The sequence below is a fragment of the Euprymna scolopes genome, chromosome 25 (assembly GCF_053919585.1).
Source record: "Euprymna scolopes isolate OS-2025 chromosome 25, ASM5391958v1, whole genome shotgun sequence".
NCBI lineage: Eukaryota > Metazoa > Mollusca > Cephalopoda > Sepiida > Sepiolidae > Euprymna > Euprymna scolopes.
In genome coordinates this window covers 106,434,215-106,451,379 of record NC_136506.1, presented here as the reverse complement: position 1 = coordinate 106,451,379, position 17,165 = coordinate 106,434,215, and positions in this window count along the sequence as shown.

Below are 17,165 nucleotides of genomic sequence, written 5' to 3'. Positions count from 1 at the left end.
GCTCAAATCCAGTGCGTTCCACAACATCACTTTCATTTAAGATGTTTGCAACCTTCTCGTGGTCTCTCCTGCAAAGTACCTCATGTCTTTCCCGAAAGAATTCTGATTACAAAAATATCGGAGAAACCAATGCCTTACATTTTACATGTAATAAATAACGGTTTATATTAACTTTCATTATCTGCATGTCAGTACATTCAGACGCTACGATACACGCATAAGCACACTAAATTTCATTGGATTTGAACTCATGGAAAGTTCTCGACTGAACTCCAATCTATGGTTTCCCCCCCCTTCCAAACTTTCACAAAAAACACTCAACTAGGTACAAATATTATAAACAGTCCCCCCCACTCTCTGTGCCTAAATCTTAATGCAGATTCGATGAAAAAAGCTTCATTCCGAGAACTGCCCGCTTGTGGAACACTGTTCCACTGGACTGCTTCCCGGTTGAATACAACATAGTAGCTTTTAAATCTAATGTAAACCAGTTCTTGTTGAACCGTTTCCATCAATCAAATTCTACTCAATTTATACAATTAACAATTACGAAACTACCATCTTGCATTCATTAATCCTTATCCTCGAGTGGCCTTCGGATCTTAATGTGTTGTGACTTCAAAGTAAAAAAAAAACAAACAAACAAAATATTCTGTTTGTTGGTTTTGTATTTCTGAACTATGCTAAATTGGCCACCTGAAACCCGCCATTTATTGTTTTATCATTTATTTTTTGATAAAACAAAAAGCCGTTATGATTTTATCAGTAAAACTGCTCATTGTTCCGATCTGATATTCGTGACACTTTATTAGTTTTGCTTTCACGACACTTTTTTACAAATTGAACAAAATGACCTCTTCAGTTTTTATTAAAAACGAAATAAATTTATCAGGCTGATTTTAATTATTTCTGTTCACACGAAAAAAAAAACAAACATTAATTAATCAAACGAGACTGGTAGCCTCGTTTTGAAAGTCATATGAATCTTCAACTAGTCGATATACACGTATACGTAGAGATTAAATGTTGCTACTGGCATACAATCTTAATGAAATACTTCTAAACAAGTTCCAGTTACGTCGATTATAATAAGGTTACTTTACACTCCAAATAACACATGTTGAAAATTCGAAATAAAAAAAAAGCCAATTTCGTTTTAACTGCTCTGTAGTACCAGTTTACAAAAATTCTGGTGAAAGAACTGACTCATTAAATTTTCGCTCCATCCGCCTCCTCCTCTTTTCGCTAAAATATTTGAGCTCATAATTAATCAAGCTCTAGTCCACATCCTCACAGATGCTAAACTTCTGCTTGACCAACAGTGTGGGTTTAGGCAAGCTTGTTCTACTGTAGATATTCTAACTGTAATCTCTGAACATATATACCATACACTGACTAAAGTAAGGAAGGTTAGGGCATCGTATGGCCCGATGGTCTTCTTATGAAAATCAGATCGTATGGTTAATGCCATACACTATACTATATACATCGGCTATATATCATGGACGAATGCTTAACATAATTAAATTCTTATTAATTAAGAGAAAAATCTAGGTTGTCCTTGACGGTCGTACATCTAAACAATATGATATAAATGCGGGTGTACCTCAGGGGTCGATCCTTGGACCTTTATTATTCCTGATATTCATAAATGACCTCCCTGATAAAATTATCTTCGGAGATGGATATATTTGCTGACGACTACACGCTCTATAACAGACACAGGGGGGGGGGGAACAGATAAATACGTATCAAAGGCAATGGCGGAAACCCTAGAGGAAGACCTTCTGTTTGTAGTGGAATCTGGACAAAATGGATGGTAACTTTCAATGCTGCTAAAACTACGCTTGTTTCCTTTAATAATTACAAGAAACCTTCTCAAACACCAATAGCCATAGCTAACGATACATTACCTGAAAGTACTTCGTTAAAACTCCTCAGCGTAAAGTCCACGGGGAATATGAGTTGGGAAAATTCAGGGCGTTGCTAAGGCTTCTGATCTCTCTCTACTCTGCTAGAAAGTTACTTACGCATGAAAGTATGCTATCTCTCTGTAAGGCCACGATTCGCTTATGTATGGAGTATTGTTGTCACATTTATGCTAATAGTCTCTCACTCTTAGTGCTCAAAAGAGAATCGCCGACTTAATAGGCTCCGCACTGTCTGCTAGGTTTCAGCTGCTGTCCCATCGACGAAATGTTGCATCACTCTGCCTGTTTTACAGGTATTTTAATGATAAGTACTCCAACGAATTAATAACCCCTGTACCCCCTCGATGTAAATACCCTGACAAACCCGACAAGCAGCAAAATCTCACCTCACACAATAGCAATCCATAAATATAAGAAAAATATAAGAAAGCCTTCGACTGCTAAACTTTGGAATTCCCTTCCGGGTTTCTGCTACCCTGACTGTACTGACATGCAGAAGTTCAAGTGTAATGTGAACAGACATCTTGCTGCTAAACTCCCTACATAATATCTCTGCGAATTATGTTCCAGATAGTAACCCCTACATCAAAGTGGCACTGTGCCTTGTTTGGGGTGGACATGCAAAAAAAAATAATTTTTTCCTCTCGTTCACCCGAAACAGGTCACCTAGACGTACTGACCTATTCCTACAATTGAGATTTTTTTCTTCTTCAGCGTCTCAGCCTAATTGTTAATTTGCTTTCTCACCTGATGATGATTTGACGCACAATCGTAAATGTTCGTGACACCTATGGCACTTTAAATTTTTCATTTTTACACGAAGAAAGATAATAAAAAAATCGAAAAAATAAAAAAAAAGGTATAATCAAAAAGGACTTCTATTTGGCATCATGCTTACAGATGACTACGTAAGGAGATGAGGGAGATGTTAGTTTACATTACATTTAAACATCTGCATGTTGGTACAATCAGGAAACAGGGATCAGGCAAAGAATCTGAAAGTCTCGCAGTCTGAGGAAAGAAGTTACTAGAGTAAAAGACTTTCCACCATCACGTGACCTCTACAGTGAAGAGGTGGATTGTCGGGGTAGATACGTGGAGAGTACAAGTGTAACGATTTCATCGGAGCACAGTCCATTAAATACTTGACTCGTCTAAGTAAACGCATTCGTCAAGTGCGAGCTTGAAAATCTAATCTTAAAAAACATTTGTGAAAATCAAAATTCTTTTTCGTTACGAAAGTCCCAATTGACTTATAAACTTGCACAGCTCATCTGAACACATAAAGTCAATTTACCATATCGGTTTTTATAATGCGTCTTCACACGCAAAATAAACGTGTTTATTGAAAAATACACTGCAATCAAAAAGAGACAAGCTACATCACTTTAAATGCACCCTAGTCTTGAGTTATATTTGCACATCATTTCGGTCGATGTAACCTCCAACCTTCTTCAGATGTCGAACTCAGAAATATTTTTATCGAACTCAGAGATCCGCACGGGTTTTCGAACAGAACCTTTAATTTAATCCACGAGGGTAGTATGTTCTCGTTCCGTCAGGCGTGACTAGATAGAAGTCTTAAGTAATTTAACATTATAGTTTATGCGTCGTTCGCACTGAGAATTGAACCTTCCACCTCCAGAAGAGTGTAACTTACAACTTAACTTTTCCAAGTACTGATGTTCGTCCATCGTTTGTGAAGATGACCGTCATGCAATTGTTCTGTGGGTTCAAAGATGGCTTGTTAGATTGTTTCTATCTCTGAAGTATTTCCCGCATGTTGGACACCGGTGGGATAATTTTGTATCAGATATGTTCATTGCTCTGTCTTTTCTGATGTCACGTGGCGATTCAGTAATTGTAGCCCTTTTATTAGTTGCGGCACGCCAGGAACATCTTTCTTTTGTTACTTCTTACCATGAGTTAAAATACAAACAGAAATGTTTGAGGGAGACCTTCAGATTGTCTTTTAACTGTTTCTGCCGTCTCCTCGCGAGTCTTTTTCCTTTTGACAGTTCTCCGCAAAGGAGCTGTTTTGGGAACCTTGAATCAGGCATGGGGCATATATGACCTGCTTAACGAACCTGACACTGCTGTAATATTGTGCGTACCTACAGAAGATTTGACCGGGTTAGAACGTCTGTTTGGTATCTTGTCTTACCACTTGAATTTTAACAATCTACAGAAGCAGGCCATATTGAAGTGGTTCAGTTTCTTTGCCTGATTGGCATATACAGTCCAAGGTTCACGAGCATACATAAGGATGGTAAGAATTACAGATCAGTATACTTGGAGTTTGCCTGCAGTCGAATTCCACTACTCCCCCACACAATGGTTCTGAGTACTATAACCACCACATCATGCTTCCTTACATCTGAAGAAGGTCGGAGGTTACATCGACTGAAACATTGTGATAATAACACTCAAGATGAGAACATTAGTTTGAAAAATCTAAATGCAAATAACCAATCCTCATCTAAACAAATTCAGAAAAATATGTTTTAAAGATAAGATGTATAAAATTATGTTTCTGAATTTTTTTTTCAGATGAAGATAGACTATTCGTATTATTTGGATGATTCGGACTACTGCTCTCATCTTGAGTGTTATTTTATACAATGTTTCGATTGATGTAATTTCGATTTTAAGTAGCGTAACAGATAAAGAGCTAGATAACATTCAGTTATAAGTTACACATTTCTGGAAGTTGAAGATTCAATCCTCAGTGTAGGCGATACAAAAATATAATTATGAATTATTTAATACTATTACTCGGTTATGGCTGACTGAACGAACGTATGTTACCCTTGTGGATTATAATGAAGGCTTTCGTTCGAAATTCGGTGCAGATTCGCGAGTTGGAGAGAGATATTCCATAAAGTCGCCAGCAAGATTTCCAAGTTTGTTAAGGTATGAAGTACCTTCAATAAGATTCGAGACTTTTTTCGTATGCGAACTTTTACATTAGTACACACATGAAAATCTTCTCCGGCTGCAATTCACTTGTATCGTTTCAACAACTTATGGAAGGCCCCGTTGAAGTTCTATTGCGTGATCATGTTAATAACCGTTGTTACAACCTCTTTCATCTCTTTAATTAACCCATTACAACAGTTTCTAAGGTTTTCCTTAATCTTATAGAATAACCAGAAGTCACAAGGAGCAACTCAGGGATTATAGGGAGGATGGGGAACTATCTTAATACTCATCTTGGTCGCAAATATCTTCTACATTTTCAGTTCCCTGTGACTTTTGGTTATTGTCTAAAGAAAAAAACTTAGAGGCTGTCGTTATCAGACAATTGAGGAGATGAAAGAGGCTGTAATGAAGGTCATTGATATGCTCAGACAAGAGGACTTCCATGGGATCATCCAGAAAGTGTTTGAACGGTAAAACAAGTGCATAGAGGAGATTATTTCAAAGGAGACTACAGTTTTCTGTGTGTACTATCAATAAAAGTGCCTACACGAAAAAGAAGCCTGGAAAGTTATTGAAAGTACCTTGTATAATTATATATAATTTAATTATTTTGATAAAAAAAAAAGAATTTAAGCCCCATATAATTTGGAAAAAAAACGTTTTTACACGTCGACATATCTTAAGACTTTAAATAAAATGATTATTTGAGAAATATAACATTGTTTTGGTTTCCAAAAATATTTTTCTGACTTGCTTTTTAATATCAACGTTTTCAAGTGTAATTCCTTTTATTAGTCACGTGATACAAAATGGTATTCAAATCTCAACCGTTGAAACATCAAAATAGACAACGTGTACATGTAAAGAAGGACGAAAAGGAATGACAAATGATGAGGAATAGTTTTACTTATATTTTTTTTGAAAAGCATGCTTTTAAACGTCACAAGATTTGAAAACCCAAGAATAAATAAATGTTTATTTGACAAAAATAAAACGTTGTTTTGACTTTTAAAATATTTTTCTCATTTTATATTTACTTTTATTTATTTTTTCTTTCATTTGTCATTTCATTCATTATTTTTTCTTTCATTTGTCATTTCATTCATTATTTTTTCTTTCATTTGTCATTTCATTCATTATTTTTTCTTTCATTTGTCATTTCATTCATTATTTTTTCTTTCATTTGTCATTTAAGTCATTATTTTTTCTTTCATTTGTCATTTCATTCATTATTTTTTCTTTATTTGTCATTTCATTCATTAGTTTTTCTTTCATTTGTCATTTCATTCATTAGTTTTTCTTTCATTTGTCATTTCATTCATTATTTTTTCTTTCATTTGTCATTTCATTAATTATTTTTTCTTTCATTTGTCATTTCATTCATTATTTTTTCTTTCATTTGTCATTTCATTCATTAGTTTTTCTTTCATTTGTCATTTCATTCATTATTTTTTCTTTCATTTGTCATTTCATTCATTATTTTTTCTTTCATTTGTCATTTCATTCATTATTTTTTCTTTCATTTGTCATTTCATTCATTATTTTTTCTTTCATTTGTCATTTCATTCATTATTTTTTCTTTCATTTGTCATTTCATTCATTATTTTTTCTTTCATTTGTCATTTCATTCATTAGTTTTTCTTTCATTTGTAATTTCATTTATTATTTTTTCTTTCATTTGTCATTTCATTCATTATTTTTTCTTTCATTTGTCATTTCATTCATTAGTTTGTCTTTCATTTGTCATTTCATTCATTATTTTTTCTTTCATTTGTCATTTCATTCATTATTTTTTCTTTCATTTGTCATTTCATTCATTATTTTTTCTTTCATTTGTCATTTAAGTCATTATTTTTTCTTTCATTTGTCATTTCATTAATTATTTTTTCTTTCATTTGTCATTTCATTCATTAGTTTTTCTTTCATTTGTCATTTCATTCATTATTTTTTCTTTCATTTGTCATTTCATTCATTATTTTTTCTTTCATTTGTCATTTCATTCATTATTTTTTCTTTCATTTGTCATTTCATTCATTATTTTTTCTTTCATTTGTCATTTCATTCATTATTTTTTCTTTCATTTGTCATTTCATTCATTATTTTTTCTTTCATTTGTCATTTCATTCATTATTTTTTCTTTCATTTGTCATTTCATTCATTATTTTTTCTTTCATTTGTCATTTCATTCATTATTTTTTCTTTCATTTGTCATTTCATTTATTATTTTTTCTTTCATTTGTCATTTCATTCATTAGTTTTTCTTTCATTTGTCATTTCATTAATTATTTTTTCTTTTATTTGTCATTTCATTCATTATTTTTTCTTTCATTTGTCATTTCATTCATTAGTTTTTCTTTCATTTGTCATTTCATTCATTATTTTTTCTTTCATTTGTCATTTCATTCATTATTTTTTCTTTCATTTGTCATTTCATTCATTATTTTTTCTTTCATTTGTCATTTAAGTCATTATTTTTTCTTTCATTTGTCATTTCATTCATTATTTTTTCTTTCATTTGTCATTTCATTCATTAGTTTTTCTTTCATTTGTCATTTCATTCATTAGTTTTTCTTTCATTTGTCATTTCATTCATTATTTTTTCTTTCATTTGTCATTTCATTAATTATTTTTTCTTTCATTTGTCATTTCATTCATTATTTTTTCTTGCATTTGTCATTTCATTCATTAGTTTTTCTTTCATTTGTCATTTCATTCATTATTTTTTCTTTCATTTGTCATTTCATTCATTATTTTTTCTTTCATTTGTCATTTCATTCATTATTTTTTCTTTCATTTGTCATTTCATTCATTATTTTTTCTTTCATTTGTCATTTCATTCATTATTTTTTCTTTCATTTGTCATTTCATTCATTAGTTTTTCTTTCATTTGTCATTTCATTTATTATTTTTTCTTTCATTTGTCATTTCATTCATTAGTTTTTCTTTCATTTGTCATTTCATTCATTAGTTTGTCTTTCATTTGTCATTTCATTCATTATTTTTTCTTTCATTTGTCATTTCATTCATTATTTTTTCTTTCATTTGTCATTTCATTCATTATTTTTTCTTTCATTTGTCATTTCATTCATTATTTTTTCTTTCATTTGTCATTTCATTCATTATTTTTTCTTTCATTTGTCATTTCATTCATTATTTTTTCTTTCATTTGTCATTTCATTCATTAGTTTTTCTTTCATTTGTCATTTCATTCATTAGTTTTTCTTTCATTTGTCATTTCATTCATTAGTTTTTCTTTCATTTGTCATTTCATTCATTATTTTTTCTTTCATTTGTCATTTCATTCATTATTTTTTCTTTCATTTGTCATTTCATTCATTATTTTTTCTTTCATTTGTCATTTCATTTATTATTTTTTCTTTCATTTGTCATTTCATTCATTATTTTTTCTTTCATTTGTCATTTCATTTATTATTTTTTCTTTCATTTGTCATTTCATTCATTATTTTTTCTTTCATTTGTCATTTCATTCATTAGTTTTTCTTTCATTTGTCACTTAATTCATTATTTTTTCTTTCATTTGTCATTTCATTCATTATTTTTTCTTTCATTTGTCATTTCATTTATTAGTTTTTCTTTCATTTGTCATTTCATTCATTAGTTTTTCTTTCATTTGTCATTTCATTTATTATTTTTTCTCTCATTTGTCATTTCATTCATTATTTTTTCTTTCATTTGTAATTTCATTCATTAGTTTTTCTTTCATTTGTCATTTCATTCATTAGTTTTTCTTTCATTTGTCATTTAATTCATTAGTTTTTCTTTCATTTGTCATTTCATTTATTAGTTTTTCTTTATTTGTCATTTCATTCATTATTTTTTCTTTTATTTGTCATTTCATTCATTAGTTTTTCTTTCATTTGTCATTTCATTCATTAGTTTTTCTTTCATTTGTCATTTCATTCATTAGTTTTTCTTTCATTTGTCATTTCATTCATTATTTTTTCTTTCATTTGTCATTTCATTCATTATTTTTTCTTTCATTTGTCATTTCATTCATTAGTTTTTCTTTCATTTGTCATTTCATTTATTATTTTTTCTTTCATTTGTCATTTCATTCATTATTTTTTCTTTCATTTGTCATTTCATTTATTATTTTTTCTTTCATTTGTCATTTCATTCATTATTTTTTCTTTCATTTGTCATTTCATTCATTATTTTTTCTTTCATTTGTCATATCATTCATTAGTTTGTCTTTCATTTGTCATTTCATTCATTAGTTTTTCTTTCATTTGTCATTTCATTCATTAGTTTTTCTTTCATTTGTCATTTCATTCATTAGTTTTTCTTTAATTTGTCATTTCATTCATTATTTTTTCTTTCATTTGTCATTTCATTCATTATTTTTTCTTCATTTGTAATTTCTATCATTAGTTTTTCTTTCATTTGTCATTTCATTCATTAGTTTTTCTTTCATTTGTCATTTCATTCATTAGTTTGTCTTTCATTTGTCATTTCATTCATTATTTTTTCTTTCATTTGTCATTTCATTCATTAGTTTTTCTTTCATTTGTCATTTCATTCATTAGTTTTTCTTTCATTTGTCATTTCATTCATTAGTTTGTCTTTCATTTGTCATTTCATTCATTATTTTTTCTTTCATTTGTCATTTCATTGATTAGTTTTTCTTTCATTTGTCATTTCATTCATTAGTTTTTCTTTCATTTGTCATTTCATTCATTAGTTTTTCTTTCATTTGTCATTTCATTTATTATTTTTTCTTTCATTTGTCATTTCATTCATTATTTTTTCTTTCATTTGTCATTTCATTCATTAGTTTTTCTTTCATTTGTCATTTCATTTATTATTTTTTCTTTCATTTGTCATTTCATTCATTATTTTTTCTTTCATTTGTCATTTCATTTATTATTTTTTCTTTCATTTGTCATTTCATTCATTATTTTTTCTTTCATTTGTCATTTCATTTATTATTTTTTCTTTCATTTGTCATTTCATTCATTATTTTTTCTTTCATTTGTCATTTCATTCATTAGTTTTTCTTTCATTTGTCATTTCATTCATTAGTTTGTCTTTCATTTGTCATTTCATTCATTAGTTTGTCTTTCATTTGTCATTTCATTCATTATTTTTTCTTTCATTTGTCATTTTATTCATTAGTTTTTCTCTCATTTGTCATTTCATTCATTAGTTTTTCTTTCATTTGTCATTTCATTCATTAGTTTTTCTTTCATTTGTCATTTCATTCATTATTTTTTCTTTCATTTGTCATTTCATTCATTAGTTTGTCTTTCATTTGTCATTTCATTCATTATTTTTTCTTTCATTTGTCATTTCATTCATTAGTTTTTCTTTCATTTGTCATTTCATTCATTAGTTTGTGTTTCATTTGTCATTTCATTCATTATTTTTTCTTGCATTTGTCATTTCATTCATTATTTTTTCTTCATTTGTCATTTCATTCATTAGTTTTTCTTTCATTTGTCATTTCATTCATTAGTTTTTCTTTCATTTGTCATTTCATTCATTATTTTTTCTTTCATTTGTCATTTCATTCATTAGTTTTTCTTTCATTTGTCATTTCATTCATTAGTTTTTCTTTCATTTGTAATTTCATTCATTAGTTTTTCTTTCATTTGTCATTTCATTCATTAGTTTTTCTTTCATTTGTCATTTCATTCATTAGTTTTTCTTTCATTTGTCATTTCATTCATTAGTTTTTCTTTCATTTGTCATTTCATTCATTAGTTTTTCTTTCATTTGTGATTTCATTCATTAGTTTTTCTTTCATTTGTGATTTCATTCATTAGTTTTTCTTTCATTTGTCATTTCATTCATTATTTTTTCTTTCATTTGTCATTTCATTCATTATTTTTTCTTTCATTTGTCATTTCATTCATTAGTTTTTCTTTCATTTGTCATTTCATTTATTTTTTTTTCTTTCATTTGTCATTTCATTCATTATTTTTTCTTTCATTTGTCATTTCATTTATTATTTTTTCTTTCATTTGTCATTTCATTTATTATTTTTTCTTTCATTTGTCATTTCATTTATTATTTTTTCTTTCATTTGTCATTTCATTCATTATTTTTTCTTTCATTTGTCATTTCATTCATTATTTTTTCTTTCATTTGTCATTTCATTTATTATTTTTTCTTTCATTTGTCATTTCATTGATTATTTTTTCTTTCATTTGTCATTTCATTTATTATTTTTTCTTTCATTTGTCATTTCATTCATTATTTTTTCTTTCATTTGTCATTTCATTCATTAGTTTTTCTTTCATTTGTCATTTCATTTATTATTTTTTCTTTCATTTGTCATTTCATTCATTATTTTTTCTTTCATTTGTCATTTCATTTATTATTTTTTCTTTCATTTGTCATTTCATTCATTATTTTTTCTTTCATTTGTCATTTCATTCATTAGTTTTTCTTTCATTTGTCATTTCATTCATTATTTTTTCTTTCATTTGTCATTTCATTCATTATTTTTTCTTTCATTTGTCATTTCATTTATTATTTTTTCTTTCATTTGTCATTTCATTCATTATTTTTTCTTTCATTTGTCATTTCATTTATTATTTTTTCTTTCATTTGTCATTTCATTCATTATTTTTTCTTTCATTTGTCATTTCATTCATTATTTTTTCTTTCATTTTTCATTTCATTTATTATTTTTTCTTTCATTTGTCATTTCATTCATTATTTTTTCTTTCATTTGTCATTTCATTTATTATTTTTTCTTTCATTTGTCATTTCATTCATTATTTTTTCTTTCATTTGTCATTTCATTCATTATTTTTTCTTTCATTTGTCATTTCATTCATTATTTTTTCTTTCATTTGTCATTTCATTCATTAGTTTTTCTTTCATTTGTCATTTCATTTATTATTTTTTCTTTCATTTGTCATTTCATTCATTATTTTTTCTTTCATTTGTCATTTCATTTATTATTTTTTCTTTCATTTGTCATTTCATTTATTATTTTTTCTTTCATTTGTCATTTCATTTATTATTTTTTCTTTCATTTGTCATTTCATTCATTATTTTTTCTTTCATTTGTCATTTCATTCATTATTTTTTCTTTCATTTGTCATTTCATTTATTATTTTTTCTTTCATTTGTCATTTCATTTATTATTTTTTCTTTCATTTGTCATTTAATTTATTATTTTTTCTTTCATTTGTCATTTCATTCATTATTTTTTCTTTCATTTGTCATTTCATTCATTATTTTTTCTTTCATTTGTCATTTCATTTATTATTTTTTCTTTCATTTGTCATTTCATTCATTATTTTTTCTTTCATTTGTCATTTCATTTATTATTTTTTCTTTCATTTGTCATTTCATTCATTATTTTTTCTTTCATTTGTCATTTCATTCATTAGTTTTTCTTTCATTTTTCATTTCATTCATTATTTTTTCTTTCATTTGTCATTTCATTCATTAGTTTTTCTTTCATTTGTCATTTCATTCATTAGTTTGTCTTTCATTTGTCATTTCATTCATTAGTTTGTCTTTCATTTGTCATTTCATTCATTATTTTTTCTTTCATTTGTCATTTCATTCATTATTTTTTCTTTCATTTGTCATTTCATTCATTAGTTTTTCTTTCATTTGTCATTTCATTCATTATTTTTTCTTTCATATTTCATTTCATTCATTATTTTTTCTTTCATTTGTCATTTCATTCATTAGTTTTTCTTTCATTTGTCATTTCATTTATTATTTTTTCTTTCATTTGTCATTTCATTCATTATTTTTTCTTTCATTTGTCATTTCATTTATTATTTTTTCTTTCATTTGTCATTTCATTCATTATTTTTTCTTTCATTTGTCATTTCATTCATTAGTTTTTCTTTCATTTGTCATTTCATTTATTATTTTTTCTTTCATTTGTCATTTCATTCATTATTTTTCTTTCATTTGTCATTTCATTCATTATTTTTTCTTTCATTTGTCATTTCATTCATTAGTTTGTCTTTCATTTGTCATTTCATTCATTAGTTTTTTTTTCATTTGTCATTTCATTCATTAGTTTGTCTTTCATTTGTCATTTCATTCATTATTTTTTCTTTCATTTGTCATTTCATTCATTATTTTTTCTTTCATTTGTCATTTAATTTATTATTTTTTCTTTCATTTGTCATTTCATTTATTATTTTTTCTTTCATTTGTCATTTCATTTATTATTTTTTCTTTCATTTGTCATTTCATTCATTATTTTTTCTTTCATTTGTCATTTCATTCATTAGTTTGTCTTTCATTTGTCATTTCATTCATTAGTTTTTCTTTCATTTGTCATTTCATTCATTATTTTTCTTTCATTTGTCATTTCATTCATTATTTTTTCTTTCATTTGTCATTTCATTTATTATTTTTTCTTTCATTTGTCATTTCATTTATTATTTTTTCTTTCATTTGTCATTTCATTCATTAGTTTTTCTTTCATTTGTCATTTCATTCATTATTTTTTCTTTCATTTGTCATTTCATTCATTAGTTTGTCTTTCATTTGTCATTTCATTCATTAGTTTTTCTTTCATTTGTCATTTCATTCATTATTTTTTCTATCATTTGTCATTTCATTCATTAGTTTTTCTTTCATTTGTCATTTCATTTATTATTTTTTCTTTCATTTGTCATTTCATTAATTAGTTTTTCTTTCATTTGTCATTTCATTCATTAGTTTTTCTTTCATTTGTCATTTCATTCATTAGTTTTTCTTTCATTTGTCATTTCATTCATTATTTTTTCTTTAATTTGTCATTTCATTCATTAGTTTGTCTTTCATTTGTCATTTCATTCATTAGTTTTTCTTTCATTTGTCATTTCATTCATTAGTTTGTCTTTCATTTGTCATTTCATTCATTAGTTTTTCTTTCATTTGTCATTTCATTCATTAGTTTTTCTTTCATTTGTCATTTCATTCATTATTTTTTCTTTCATTTGTCATTTCATTTATTATTTTTTCTTTCATTTGTCATTTCATTTATTATTTTTTCTTTCATTTGTCATTTAATTTATTATTTTTTCTTTCATTTGTCATTTCATTCATTATTTTTTCTTTCATTTGTCATTTCATTCATTAGTTTTTCTTTCATTTGTCATTTCATTCATTAGTTTTTCTTTCATTTGTCATTTCATTCATTAGTTTTTCTTTCATTTGTCATTTCATTCATTATTTTTTCTTTCATTTGTCATTTCATTCATTAGTTTGTCTTTCATTTGTCATTTCATTCATTATTTTTTCTTTCATTTGTCATTTCATTCATTAGTTTTTCTTTCATTTGTCATTTCATTCATTAGTTTTTCTTTCATTTGTCATTTCATTCATTATTTTTTCTTTCATTTGTCATTTCATTCATTAGTTTTTCTTTCATTTGTCATTTCATTCATTATTTTTTCTTTCATTTGTCATTTCATTCATTATTTTTTCTTTCATTTGTCATTTCATTCATTATTTTTTCTTTCATTTGTCATTTCATTCATTAGTTTTTCTTTCATTTGTCATTTCATTCATTATTTTTTCTTTCATTTGTCATTTCATTCATTATTTTTTCTTTCATTTGTCATTTCATTCATTATTTTTTCTTTCATTTGTCATTTCATTCATTAGTTTGTCTTTCATTTGTCATTTCATTCATTAGTTTTTCTTTCATTTGTCATTTCATTCATTATTTTTTCTTTCATTTGTCATTTCATTCATTATTTTTTCTTTCATTTGTCATTTCATTCATCAGTTTTTCTTTCATTTGTCATTTCATTCATTATTTTTTCTTTCATTTGTCATTTCATTCATTAGTTTGTCTTTCATTTGTCATTTCATTCATTATTTTTTCTTTCATTTGTCATTTCATTCATTAGTTTTTCTTTCATTTGTCATTTCATTCATTAGTTTTTCTTTCATTTGTCATTTCATTCATTAGTTTTTCTTTAATTTGTCATTTCATTCATTATTTTTTCTTTCATTTGTCATTTCATTCATTAGTTTTTCTTTCATTTGTCATTTCATTCATTAGTTTGTCTTTCATTTGTCATTTCATTCATTAGTTTTTCTTTCATTTGTCATTTCATTCATTATTTTTTCTTTCATTTGTCATTTCATTCATTATTTTTTCTTTCATTTGTCATTTCATTCATTATTTTTTCTTTCATTTGTCATTTCATTCATTATTTTTTCTTTCATTTGTCATTTCATTCATTAGTTTTTCTTTCATTTGTCATTTCATTCATTAGTTTGTCTTTCATTTGTCATTTCATTCATTAGTTTTTCTTTCATTTGTCATTTCATTCATTAGTTTTTCTTTCATTTGTCATTTCATTCATTAGTTTTTCTTTCATTTGTCATTTCATTCATTAGTTTTTCTTTCATTTGTCATTTCATTCATTAGTTTTTCTTACATTTGTCATTTCATTCATTAGTTTGTCTTTCATTTGTCATTTCATTCATTATTTTTTCTTTCATTTGTCATTTCATTCATTAGTTTTTCTTTCATTTGTCATTTCATTCATTATTTTTTCTTTCATTTGTCATTTCATTCATTAGTTTTTCTTTCATTTGTCATTTCATTCATTATTTTTTCTTTCATTTGTCATTTCATTCATTAGTTTTTCTTTCATTTGTCATTTCATTCATTATTTTTTCTTTCATTTGTCATTTCATTCATTATTTTTTCTTTCATTTGTCATTTCATTTATTATTTTTTCTTTCATTTGTCATTTCATTTATTATTTTTTCTTTCATTTGTCATTTCATTCATTAGTTTTTCTTTCATTTGTCATTTCATTCATTATTTTTTCTTTCATTTGTCATTTCATTCATTAGTTTGTCTTTCATTTGTCATTTCATTCATTAGTTTTTCTTTCATTTGTCATTTCATTCATTATTTTTTCTATCATTTGTCATTTCATTCATTAGTTTTTCTTTCATTTGTCATTTCATTCATTATTTTTTCTTTAATTTGTCATTTCATTCATTAGTTTTTCTTTCATTTGTCATTTCATTCATTATTTTTTCTTTCATTTGTCATTTCATTCATTAGTTTTTCTTTCATTTGTCATTTCATTCATTATTTTTTCTTTCATTTGTCATTTCATTCATTATTTTTTCTTTCATTTGTCATTTCATTTATTATTTTTTCTTTCATTTGTCATTTCATTCATTAGTTTGTCTTTCATTTGTCATTTCATTCATTATTTTTTCTTTCATTTGTCATTTCATTCATTAGTTTTTCTTTCATTTGTCATTTCATTCATTAGTTTTTCTTTCATTTGTCATTTCATTCATTAGTTTTTCTTTAATTTGTCATTTCATTCATTATTTTTTCTTTCATTTGTCATTTCATTCATTAGTTTTTCTTTCATTTGTCATTTCATTCATTAGTTTGTCTTTCATTTGTCATTTCATTCATTAGTTTTTCTTTCATTTGTCATTTCATTCATTATTTTTTCTTTCATTTGTCATTTCATTCATTATTTTTTCTTTCATTTGTCATTTCATTCATTATTTTTTCTTTCATTTGTCATTTCATTCATTATTTTTTCTTTCATTTGTCATTTCATTCATTAGTTTTTCTTTCATTTGTCATTTCATTCATTAGTTTGTCTTTCATTTGTCATTTCATTCATTAGTTTTTCTTTCATTTGTCATTTCATTCATTAGTTTTTCTTTCATTTGTCATTTCATTCATTAGTTTTTCTTTCATTTGTCATTTCATTCATTAGTTTTTCTTTCATTTGTCATTTCATTCATTAGTTTTTCTTACATTTGTCATTTCATTCATTAGTTTGTCTTTCATTTGTCATTTCATTCATTATTTTTTCTTTCATTTGTCATTTCATTCATTAGTTTTTCTTTCATTTGTCATTTCATTCATTATTTTTTCTTTCATTTGTCATTTCATTCATTAGTTTTTCTTTCATTTGTCATTTCATTCATTATTTTTTCTTTCATTTGTCATTTCATTCATTAGTTTTTCTTTCATTTGTCATTTCATTCATTATTTTTTCTTTCATTTGTCATTTCATTCATTATTTTTTCTTTCATTTGTCATTTCATTTATTATTTTTTCTTTCATTTGTCATTTCATTTATTATTTTTTCTTTCATTTGTCATTTCATTCATTAGTTTTTCTTTCATTTGTCATTTCATTCATTATTTTTTCTTTCATTTGTCATTTCATTCATTAGTTTGTCTTTCATTTGTCATTTCATTCATTAGTTTTTCTTTCATTTGTCATTTCATTCATTATTTTTTCTATCATTTGTCATTTCATTCATTAGTTTTTCTTTCATTTGTCATTTCATTCATTATTTTTTCTTTAATTTGTCA